Consider the following 10,574-nt stretch of genomic DNA (forward strand, 5'->3'; position numbering starts at 1 on the left):
GTGTTGCTCTGTTATTCAGGAACGTGTCAAGACCTGACCCTCAGAGCCTACCTTCTATTGACCCTGTTGACTCATCAGTAGGAAAGATTTGTTTCTCTTTTGGCCCATTCAACAACAGAGCGATACGAACCTTGTTTCAGCAGGATGTTGTATCTATACCTTATGTCATGCCTTATTGGGATGGATTTATTGATAATATCTGTTGGAAAAAAGTTTGGATGTTGCCAAAATTAAGGAGGTTTCCTTTAAAATTATTCATAAATATTATCCTGCCAACCACTATATGAAGAAGTTTAAGGAAAACATAAATTCAAATTGCTCCTTTTGTAATGACCACCCAGAAACAGTGTTGCATCTTTTTTGGCATTGTATACATGTAAGAAAACTGTGGCAAGACATCAGTAGATTTATAATTGAACACATTTATGAAGATTTTACACTATTGTGGAGAGATGTACTGCTTGGATTCTTTACATACGTTAAAAATAAGCTGAAACATTTTTATGTAATTAATTTCATTATTCTTTTGGCCAAATTTCATATACACAAATGTATGTCCCTTGTAATTGTAATGTGATATTTGTACCCCCTAGCTCGATTGTCCATCATATATAATCTATATATACTTGTGTTCCCTTATGTACTTTCTGTATTGATTTGTTGTTAATAAAAAAAAAATATATATATATATGTTTTTAGCATTATACATGTATCATTAAAGCTTTAAAATGAAATCAGTACCATATGCAGTAGCCTTTACAACAAGAAGAGGATGTAAAACTAGTGGACAGACTTAAATCCAGTTCCACATTTTCTATCAACCGAGGAAGAAATAAGTTCCATATTTTCTGTTTGTCCACTGTGGCGAGGTCATTCAATGTGGATGACTGGAATATTAATTTAAAAAAAAAAATGTTGTGCAATGGTTTGCTACGTATTACTGTAATTAGCTCGTTAGTCTGTAAACAATTTGTAAAAATGAACAATGCAATAGGTAGTCATTTTCTCAATGGTAGTTGTGTCTGCCGGAGAGTCTTGAAAATAGGCAGCTTTAGATGTCTGGTCCCTCAATAACATGATGCAGCTCATTCACAAAGAAATGTCATGACAGCTCATTCAAGGTTTCCACCGGTGATAGAGTTGTCTTCTTCCAAAATTCGGTGTTTTCAATGGACCGAAATACAGATCCAGTTGTCAGGCAGGGCTGGAGGTACAATGAATGTATTTGACACGACTATGACGAGGAGACAGAAGAAATGGGCTGCATCACTACAAGACAGTGACAAATATGACTATCTAAAGAGATGAGGTATACTGTAGCTGTATTTGTATGAGATAGTTTGTCCCGTCCTAGCTCTCTTTTATCCAAGAAAATGTGTGTGTTCTGGTACTGTTCATATTCATGTGCAGTTTGGAAGCAGAGTTGCAGACAGGGTCTATGACATTGCAAGGTAAGGCAACAGAAGTTGTGATGCATGGACATAGTCTGAAAATTGTCACATTCATGGCACTGTTGTTGAAATTCAAGTTTATATCTGTGCTTGTGAGGGTGTGTATTTTGCAGACATTTTGGACTTATTTTCACAGGACATTTCCTTTGGCATTGGACATTGGCTGTGGGAAAAGTCACATTGCTGAGTATTTGTACGAGGTAGCCTTCAATGGTTGCTCATAAACAGGTGGGCAGCATTTTAAACAATAACAAAGCATTCCCCGCCCCTGTTTCGTTCAAAATTGAGGGATGAGGCTGGAGAAATGTAACCACTCTCAAATTCATAGACAGAGCTATGACTGAAATATATCCATGATATCGAAATTATAGTTTTAACCATGTTTTGAGGCTATATAGAGTTTGTTTACATTTACTTTTTTGACTAACATTGGAGTAAAATAAGCTCAGAAATGTTTTGGGTTCTGATGGGGTACAACAGTTGAACTAAGCTTATGAGGCATTTATTAGCTGTATTTGTCAATAATCAATGGGTACATATTCATTTATAAGTCCAAAAATGGATGTAGTAACTGCAAATTGCCCCTTTAAGATAGGGAAAACGTTAACTCACTATGTATGGCTGAATATTGAATTGTGCTTTTCTTTTCAGGAAGTAGTTGAGGAGCTCTTCTTAATTGACATCTCAGAAAAGTCTTTGGTGAGTTAAATCTTCTCCTTAAATCCTTTTAAATTACTAATAGGAATTCTAATATGTAATTCTGTTAGAACATCCATAGCCTAGTTGGAATGATTGTGTTTATGAGCAGAGACCACTAATTATAGATCAATAGATTGATAGAATTGTCTGTAAAATCATGTTATGGAGGGACTTCTGTTTTTTTCTGGATGATCTAACGCTCTTCTCGCTCCTCAGAGAAACACAAGAGAAAGTGAGATCCCTACCCGCTGTGTCATGGCCGATTAAGAGTTTCTGCCCTTTAAAGAAAATACATTTGATCTGGTGGTCAGCAGCTTGAGGTGATTTGGCCCTGTAGATGTTGCTGACATAATTTTCGATTTGAGCCCTCCATGTCATATTTCCCAGGGTTTTGTATGGCTTGGTTGCAGCACGCAATTATCTAGTACTGTATGTTTCTCCTGTTTAGCCTACACTGGATCAATTATCTCCCTGGTGCCTTGAGACAGATAACTGACAGCCTCATATGATTTTTTACATCAGTACTTTGTCTATTGCCTTTTGCAGGCTGTTTTTACAAATATGTTACCTTCTTATAACATAATTACACAGGATCCCGGATTAAAACAATCCCGGTTTTTCAGTCTGTATCGCTGTGCTCTCATTCTAATCCCTCTCCTTTCCCAAAGGTCAACCAGGTCCTGAAGCCAGATGAGGTGTTCATCGGTGCCATGGTGGGCGCGGAGACCCTGTACAAGCTGCGCTGCTCCCTGCAGCTGGCTGAGTTCGAGCGGGAAGGGGGGTGAAAGGGAAGGGTTGCTGCCACTACCATGCGTCACCGTAGGGATGGTGCCAGGTTTCCTCCAGAAGTGATGCTTGGCATGCAGGCCAAAGAGTTCAATCTTGGTTTGGCAAACTCCAAGCGAGCTGCCATGTGCCTTTTACTGAGGAGTGGCTTCCGTCTGGCCACTCTACCATAAAGGCCTGATTGGTGGAGTGCTGCGGAGATGGTTGTCCTTCTGGAAGGTTCTCCCATCTCCACAGAGGAACTCTGGAGCTCTGTCTGAGTGACAATCGGGTTCTTGGTCACCTCCCTGACCAAGGCCCTTCTCCCCAGATTTCTCAGTTTAGCTGGCCAGCCAGCTCTAGGAAGAGTCTTGGTGGTTCCAAACTTCTTCTATTTAAGAATGATGGAGGCTAATGTGTTCTTGGGGACCTTCAATGCTGCAGAAATGTTTTGGTACCCTTCCCCAGATCTGTGCCTCGAAACAATCATGTCTCGGAGCTCTATGGACAATTCCTTCAACCTCATGAAGTTGTTTTCCAAATCATGTCCAATCATTTGAATTTACGACAGGTGGACTCCAATAAAGTTGTCGAAACATCTCAAGGATAATCAATGGAAACATGATGCAATTTTGAGTCTCATCGCAAAGGGTCTGAATACTTATGTAAATAAGGAATTTCAGTTTATGTATAATGTACAAAAATGTATTAAAACCTGTTTTTGCTTTGTCATTATGGGGTAGTGTGTGTATAGTGATGAAAATTTGTAATTTAAAAATTAAAAAAAAGATACATTTGAGAATAAGGTTGTAACGTAACAAAATGTGTCAAAAGGTAAGGGATCTGAATACTTTCCGAATGCACTGTGTGTGTGTGTGTGTGTGTATATATATACTACAAAAGTATGTGGACACCCCTTCAAATTAGTGCATTAGGCTTTTTCAGCCACACCCGTTGCTGACAGGTGTATAAAATCGAGCACACGCAATGCAATCTCCATAGAAAAACATAGGCAGTAGAATGGCCCGTACTGAAGAGCTCTGTGACTTTCAATCTGGCACCGTCATAGGATGCCACCTTTCCAACAAGTCAGTTTGTCACATTTCTGCCCTGCTAGAGCTGCCTCGGTCAACTGTAAGTGCTGTTATTGTGAAGTGGAAATGCCTCGGAGCAACAACGGCTCAGCCGCGAAGTAGTACAGTAGGCCACACAAGCTCACAAAATGGTACCGCCGAGTGCATAAGCGCTCACCGCCATTGGACTGGAGCAATTGAAACGCGTTCTCTGTAGTGATGAATCACGCTTCACCATCTTATCTTGCAGTCCGACGGGCGAATCTGGGTTTGGCAGATGCCAGAAGAACGCCACCTGCCCCAAAGCATAGTGCAAAGTGTAAAGTTTGGTGGAGGAGGAATAATGGTCTGGGGCTGTTTTTCATGGTTCGGGCTAGGCCCGTTAGTTCCAGTGAAGGGAAACCTTAACACTACAGCATACAGTGACATTCTAGATGATTCTGTCTTTACAACTTTGTGTCAACAGTTTGGGGAATGCCCTTTCCTGTTTCAGTATCACAATGTGCCCAAGCACAAAGCAAGGTCCATAGAGCAATTATTTGTCAATCGGTGTGGAAGTACTGGCCTGCACAAAGCCCTGACCTCAACCACCTTTGGGATGAATTGGAACACCGACTGTGAGCCAGGTCTAATCGCCCAACATCAGTGCCTGACTTCGCCAATGCTTTTGTGGCTGAATGGAAGCGAGTACCCAACATCTAGTGGAAAGCCTTCCCAGAAGAGTGGAGGTTGTTATAGCAGCAAAGGGGGGGACCAACTCCATATTAATGGCCATGATTTTGGAATGAGATGTTCAAGCAGAAGTTGTAGATGTAGGAGAGTGTTGGAAAAGTGCACAAGGGGAGATGAGTTTTGTAAAATAAGGGGATTTGAACACATTTAACACACACATACACAGATGTACAATAGAGTGTCTAGTTTGAGAAACAGACTCCTCACAATCCTCAACTGGCAGCTTCATTAAATAGTACCCGCAAAATAGTACCCGCCAGTCTCAACGTCAACAGTGAAGAGGCGACTCCGGGATGCTGGCCTTCTAGGCAGAGTTCCTCTGTCCAGTGTCTGTGTTCTTTTGCCCATCTTAATATTTTATTTGTATTGGTCAGTCTGAGATTTGGCTTTTTCTTTGCAACTCTGCCTAGAGGGCCAGCATCCCGGAGTCGCCTCTTCACCGTTGACGTTGAGACTGGCGTTTTGCAGGTACTATTTAATGAAGCTGCCAGTTGAGGACTTGTTAGGCGTAACAAGAAGCATTTCAAGGTCCTGGAGTGGCCTAGCCAGTCTCCAGATCTCAACCCCATAGAAAATCTTTGGAGGGAGTTGAAAGTCCGTGTTGCCCAGCAACAGCCCCAAAACATTACTGCTCTAGAGGAGATCTGCATGGAGGAATGGGCCAAAATACCAGCAACAGTGTGTGAAAACCTTGTGAAGACTTACAGAAAACGTTTGACCTCTGTCATTGCCAACAAAGGGTATATAACAAAGTATTGAGATAAACTTTTGTTATTGACCAAATACTTATTTTCCACCATAATTTGCAAATAAATTCATTAAAAATCCTACAATGTGATTTTCTGGATTTGTTTTTCTCATTTTGTCTGTCATAGTTGAAGTGTACCTATGATGAAAATTACAGGCCTCTCTCATCTTTTTAAGTGGGAGAACTTGCACAATTGGTGGCTGACTAAATACTTTTTTGCCCCACTGTATCTGTAATCAGTATTTTAGTCGTTAACAAGTTTTTTGTAATCGGTTACTCCCCAAACATGTTTGTCAGTCAGACATTACACAGCCAATTTACTGAGCAGAGATGTTCATTTGTATACACTTTCTCGTCTTTGGGTATTTCTGCAGTGCCTATTCTGGTAAGTACATTTTGATGTGTTCAAAAGCAATATCTTTCTTTGACGTTCTGGTGCGTGAAAGTATTAAGCTGCGGTGTTATCATGAGCTCAGTATTTGGAGTAAACTACACAATTGTCCACCATCTATTGTGGTATCCTCAGATCTAGACTCGAGATATAGAAGTCATTCTTAATTCATGTTCCTTATGACAGAGATAATCAAGCAGACAGTGCCTGAGAGGAATGCAGCTACCCTGAGCTGGAATCACCCGGTGGCGAGCAGAGAAATAGATGGAAAGAAGGTCGACATTCTCACTGTTCAAGATGAAGTCTACGTCAAATACATTTCTGATCCAGGCAAACATGGTTCAACAACAGACAAAGGCATTGGTTATAGTTAAGAGTGAAAACCCCAGACTGGTACATACTACTGCAATAGGCAACCAACGGCAGATCTAAGAGTTACATACAAATCTGCAAAAGAGGTCCCAACCTAACCCACCACAGAGTGGAACCAATATGTATGTACAAAGCAGAACAAATACATGTAGAAAATAGAAGACCAACAACCTCCCATAGCCAGTTGGAATGTGTGTGTTGCTTTAGTCAATGGTTTTGGAGTTCTTGTGAATGACAATGATTGTCTTCTTTCTGATATATTGGTCAAAAAGGAGAGCTGCAGCCATTGGTGAAACTACTATTGAAGACATCGAGATGGGGCCATGAGTTTGACCACGTGAGTTTAGGGCTCTACAGCGAGGTCATCAATTTCAAGATTGTCAGTTGTTGTATAAATTAATAATCTGTAACGGCTTTCTTCCTGGGATGAAGGAGAGGACCAAAATGCAGCGCGGTTATTGTTCAACATGTTTAATAATAATATAAACTGTGAACATTAACAAATAACAAAATAACAAACGTGAAAGCCGAGACAGTCCTATCTGGTGCAGAGTACAAACACAGAGACAGGAAACAAACACCCACAAAATCCCAACACAAAACAAGCCTCCTATATATGATTCTCAATCAGGGACAACGATTACCATCTGCCTCTGATTGAGAACCATATTAGGCTGGACATAGAAACAGACAAACTAGACACACAACATAGAATTCCCACCCAGCTCACGTCCTGACCAACACTAAACAAGCAAAACACATAATAACTCTGGTCAGGACGTTACATAATCCCTTGTTTCTGTTAGAATATATGAAAAAAAACAAGCAAAGGTTACACACAAGTTAACTACTTGTCTGTCAATATTGTGTGCTAAATTGTAAAAATGTTGTGGCATTTTTTAAACTTGATATGTGCAGCATCCAAATGATCTTTTCTTGTACTAATAGTACAGTGCATTCGGAAAGTATTCAGACCTTGATTTTTTCCCACTGTTAAATTACAGCAGTATTCTCAAATGGATTAAATCCCTTTTCCCCCTCAATCTACACACCATACCCCATAATGACAAAGCAAAAACAGGTTTGTAGAAATGTTTGCAAATGTATTAAAAATAAAAACGGATATATCACATTTACATAAGTATTCAGACCCTTTACTCAGTACTTTGTCGAAGCACCTTTGTCAGCGATTACAGCCGTGAGTCTTCTTGAGTATGATGCTACAAGCTTGGCGCACCTGTATTTGGGGAGTTTCTCCAATTCTTCTCTGCAGATCTTCTCAAGCTCTGTCAGGTTGGATGGGGAGCGTCGCTGCACAGCTATTTTCAGGTCTATCAAGAGATGTTCGATCTGGTTTAAGTCCGAGCTCTGGCTGGGCCACTCATGGACATTCAGACTTGTCCCGAAGCCACTCCTGCGTTGTCTTGGCTGTGTGCTTAGGGTCTTGTCCTGTTAGACTGGGGTGAAGGTTCACCTTCCGAGGCCCTGAGCGCTTTGGAGCAGTTTCATCAAGGATCTCTCTGTACTTTGATGAGGGGAAAACATTATTTAATCAACTTTAGAATAAGGCTGTGACGTAACAAAATGTGTCTGAATACTCTCTGAATTCACTGTATCTATCTACAGGGAGGAGACCAAGAATCAGATGGTCACTCTGACAGAGCTCCAGAGTTCCTCTGTGGAGATGGGAGAACCTTCCAGAAGGCCAACCATCTCTGCAGCACTCCACCAATTAGGCCTTTATGGTAGAGTGGCCAGACGGAAGCCACTCCTTAGTAAAAGGCACATGACAGCCTGCTTGGAGTTTTCCAAAAGCCACCTAAAGGACTCTCAGACCATGAGGAACAAGATTTTCTGGTCTGATGAAACCAAGATTGAACTCTTTGGCCTGAATGCCAAACTCTTTGGCCTGAATGCCGTCACTTCTAGAGGAAACCTGGCACCATTCGTACGGTGAAGCATGGTGGTGGCATAATCATGCTGTGGGGATGTTTTCAGCGGTAGGGACTGGGAGACTAGTCAGGATCGAGGGAAAGATGCACGAAGCAAAGAACAGAGAGATCCTTGAAAACCTGCTCCAGAGTGCTCAGGACCTCAGACTTGGGTGAAGGTTCACCTTCCAACAGGACAACGACCCTAAGCACACAGTCAAGACAACGCAGGAGTGGCTTCGGGACAAGTCTCTGAATGTCCAAATACAGGAGTGCCAAGCTTGTAGCGTCATACCCAAGAAGACTCGAGGTTGTAATTGCTGCCAACGGTGCTTCAACAAAGTACTGAGTAAAGGGTCTAAATTACTTATGTGAATGTGATCAGTTTTTTATTTTTAATACATTTGCAAATAATGTCTAAAAACCTGTTTTTGCTTTTTCTTATGGGGTATTGTGTGTAGATTGATGGGAAAAAACAATTGAATCAATTTTAGAATAAGTAACGTAACAAAATGTGGAAAAAGTCGAGGGGTCTGAATACTTTCCGAATGCACTGTAATTCTAGAGGTTCCTATTCATGCACAAATTGCACATTATCCCCCTATGTTTATGCCTTGATATAGTTTTTACTTCTTGTATAACTGCATTGCAATAATATATAATTTCCATTTTATTTTGGACAGTGGACTCTTTATTTCATAGCTGGATTCACACATCTGAACTTGTGGTGACTGACAAAATGTCAGTTTTATTTTATCATTACATTGTTCTCATATCCTGTACTAAATGTAAACTTGATTTTTATAATGGATAAATAAAGTATGTTGTCTTTTTTTTTAAACATTTAGATTTGAAAGGGGGAGGTGCTTTACAAGCCTCTTGTTTTTTATGTCTCCTGCACATGTACATTTATTTTGTCTTTTAATTATCATAATTTTGTCTTTGTGTAAATAAACATTTCATAATGTAACGTATGTACTTATCATGAAAAATATGCAGTGGTCAATCTTGAGAAATTACCATTAAAACGCGTTAAAATACAATGATTGTATCTCTAATATAGTATGTTGAATGATGGACCGTATTATATACAGTATTATGAATTTTATAAAACTAATTGTGTATGTACAAACACATGCACACGCCCAAGCTTTAGTAATAATCAGAAGTTCCTCATATGAACAGAAATGTGACTCAGGTCAGACCTTACCTCCCAGTCAGCCAGACAATTTACAGAGCAAAGATGTTCATTTATCTTAACTTTCTAATCTTTGGGTATATCTGCAATAACTGCGCTGGTAAGTACATTGTAAAATGTGTCCAAATCATTGTATTTGTGCTTTAAAGATCTGGACAAGGTGTGCACCTGTGGTAGTATCATGAGCTTTGTTGGCTAATGGGAAAAACTGTACACAACTATTCAGTCTATTTTAACCTCAGTCTAGTCTGATCGACGCTCAGTCTTGCTTATGATTTCATTGACCATCATAGGCAGCAACATTCATATTTTCCTACTCAATTATCTGAAAGAATGGACTAGTATAGGGTTAGATACAGGGTAAAAAAAAATATAGCATCTTGAGGTGTGGATCCTAACCCTTTATTGATGTTTCTTATGACAGGGTTATCCCAAAAGACAATGCCTGAGAAAAAAACAGTAACCTTGAGCTGTAATCCCCCTGTGGGAAGTTACGTAACATGGAGCAGAGAAATAGATTGTAAGACAGTAGACATTGTCACTTTTGAAGATGGAGTCGAAGACAGAAAGCACATTTTCGATCCAGGCAACCATTATGGCTCAATAATAGGCAAGTCATTGGTTATAGTAGGTTTGAAAGCCTCAGACTCTGGGACCTACTTCTGCAATATGCAACCCACAGTATATCTAAGAGTGACATCAGACAATGGCAAGAGTGTCCCAAGAACCAACTGTTCTGGAGAGAGACCAAAAACTACACACAATAATACTAAGCAAGTGTTGGTTGGTGTAGGTTCTGGTTTTGGGGTGCTTCTGTTAATGAGCATCTTCATCTGGAGATATTCCTCAAAAAGAAGAGCAGTAAGGGCTGAAGCGGAAGGCAAGAACATTGCAGACGACCACATCTATGCTGTCATAAAGGATCATGGGGCCAGGCCGAGAGCAGAACACAGCACTCAGGTTCAGAGTGAGTGTATATATCACCTGGCAGGTGTTCCAGGAACGAAGGGTGAAGGTACTCCTAAACAAAGTGAATCCCCTTATGTCATGCTCCATATTCCGCAAACTGAAGTCACAACAGTGAGAGCATAAACTCCTTGGCAATACAATCTACAGGAAGTGATCATGACGAGTCTTTGCAAGTTCCTCTGAATCATTAAGACATCACTTTGTTTCTTCACAAGGCTATTTGATATGTGTATTTTTCCATCCAG

At 40.4% G+C, this 10,574-nt stretch overlaps 2 long non-coding RNA genes across 2 annotated transcripts; both read left to right on the plus strand.

Annotated features, from left to right (window-relative positions):
- Positions 1–1,416: 1,416 nt before the first annotated feature.
- LOC139551159 (uncharacterized) lies at positions 1,417–3,709 on the plus strand. The gene is made up of 4 exons (XR_011670212.1): positions 1,417–1,451; positions 1,588–1,679; positions 2,103–2,150; positions 2,367–3,709. It is a non-coding gene; the product is annotated as an uncharacterized lncRNA (long non-coding RNA).
- Positions 3,710–9,350: 5,641 nt separating this feature from the next.
- LOC139567415 (uncharacterized) lies at positions 9,351–9,874 on the plus strand. The gene is made up of 2 exons (XR_011673399.1): positions 9,351–9,460; positions 9,785–9,874. It is a non-coding gene; the product is annotated as an uncharacterized lncRNA (long non-coding RNA).
- The last annotated feature ends 700 nt before the right edge of the window (positions 9,875–10,574 follow it).

Source organism: Salvelinus alpinus, chromosome 2 (assembly GCF_045679555.1).
Source record: "Salvelinus alpinus chromosome 2, SLU_Salpinus.1, whole genome shotgun sequence".
Taxonomy (NCBI): domain Eukaryota; kingdom Metazoa; phylum Chordata; class Actinopteri; order Salmoniformes; family Salmonidae; genus Salvelinus; species Salvelinus alpinus.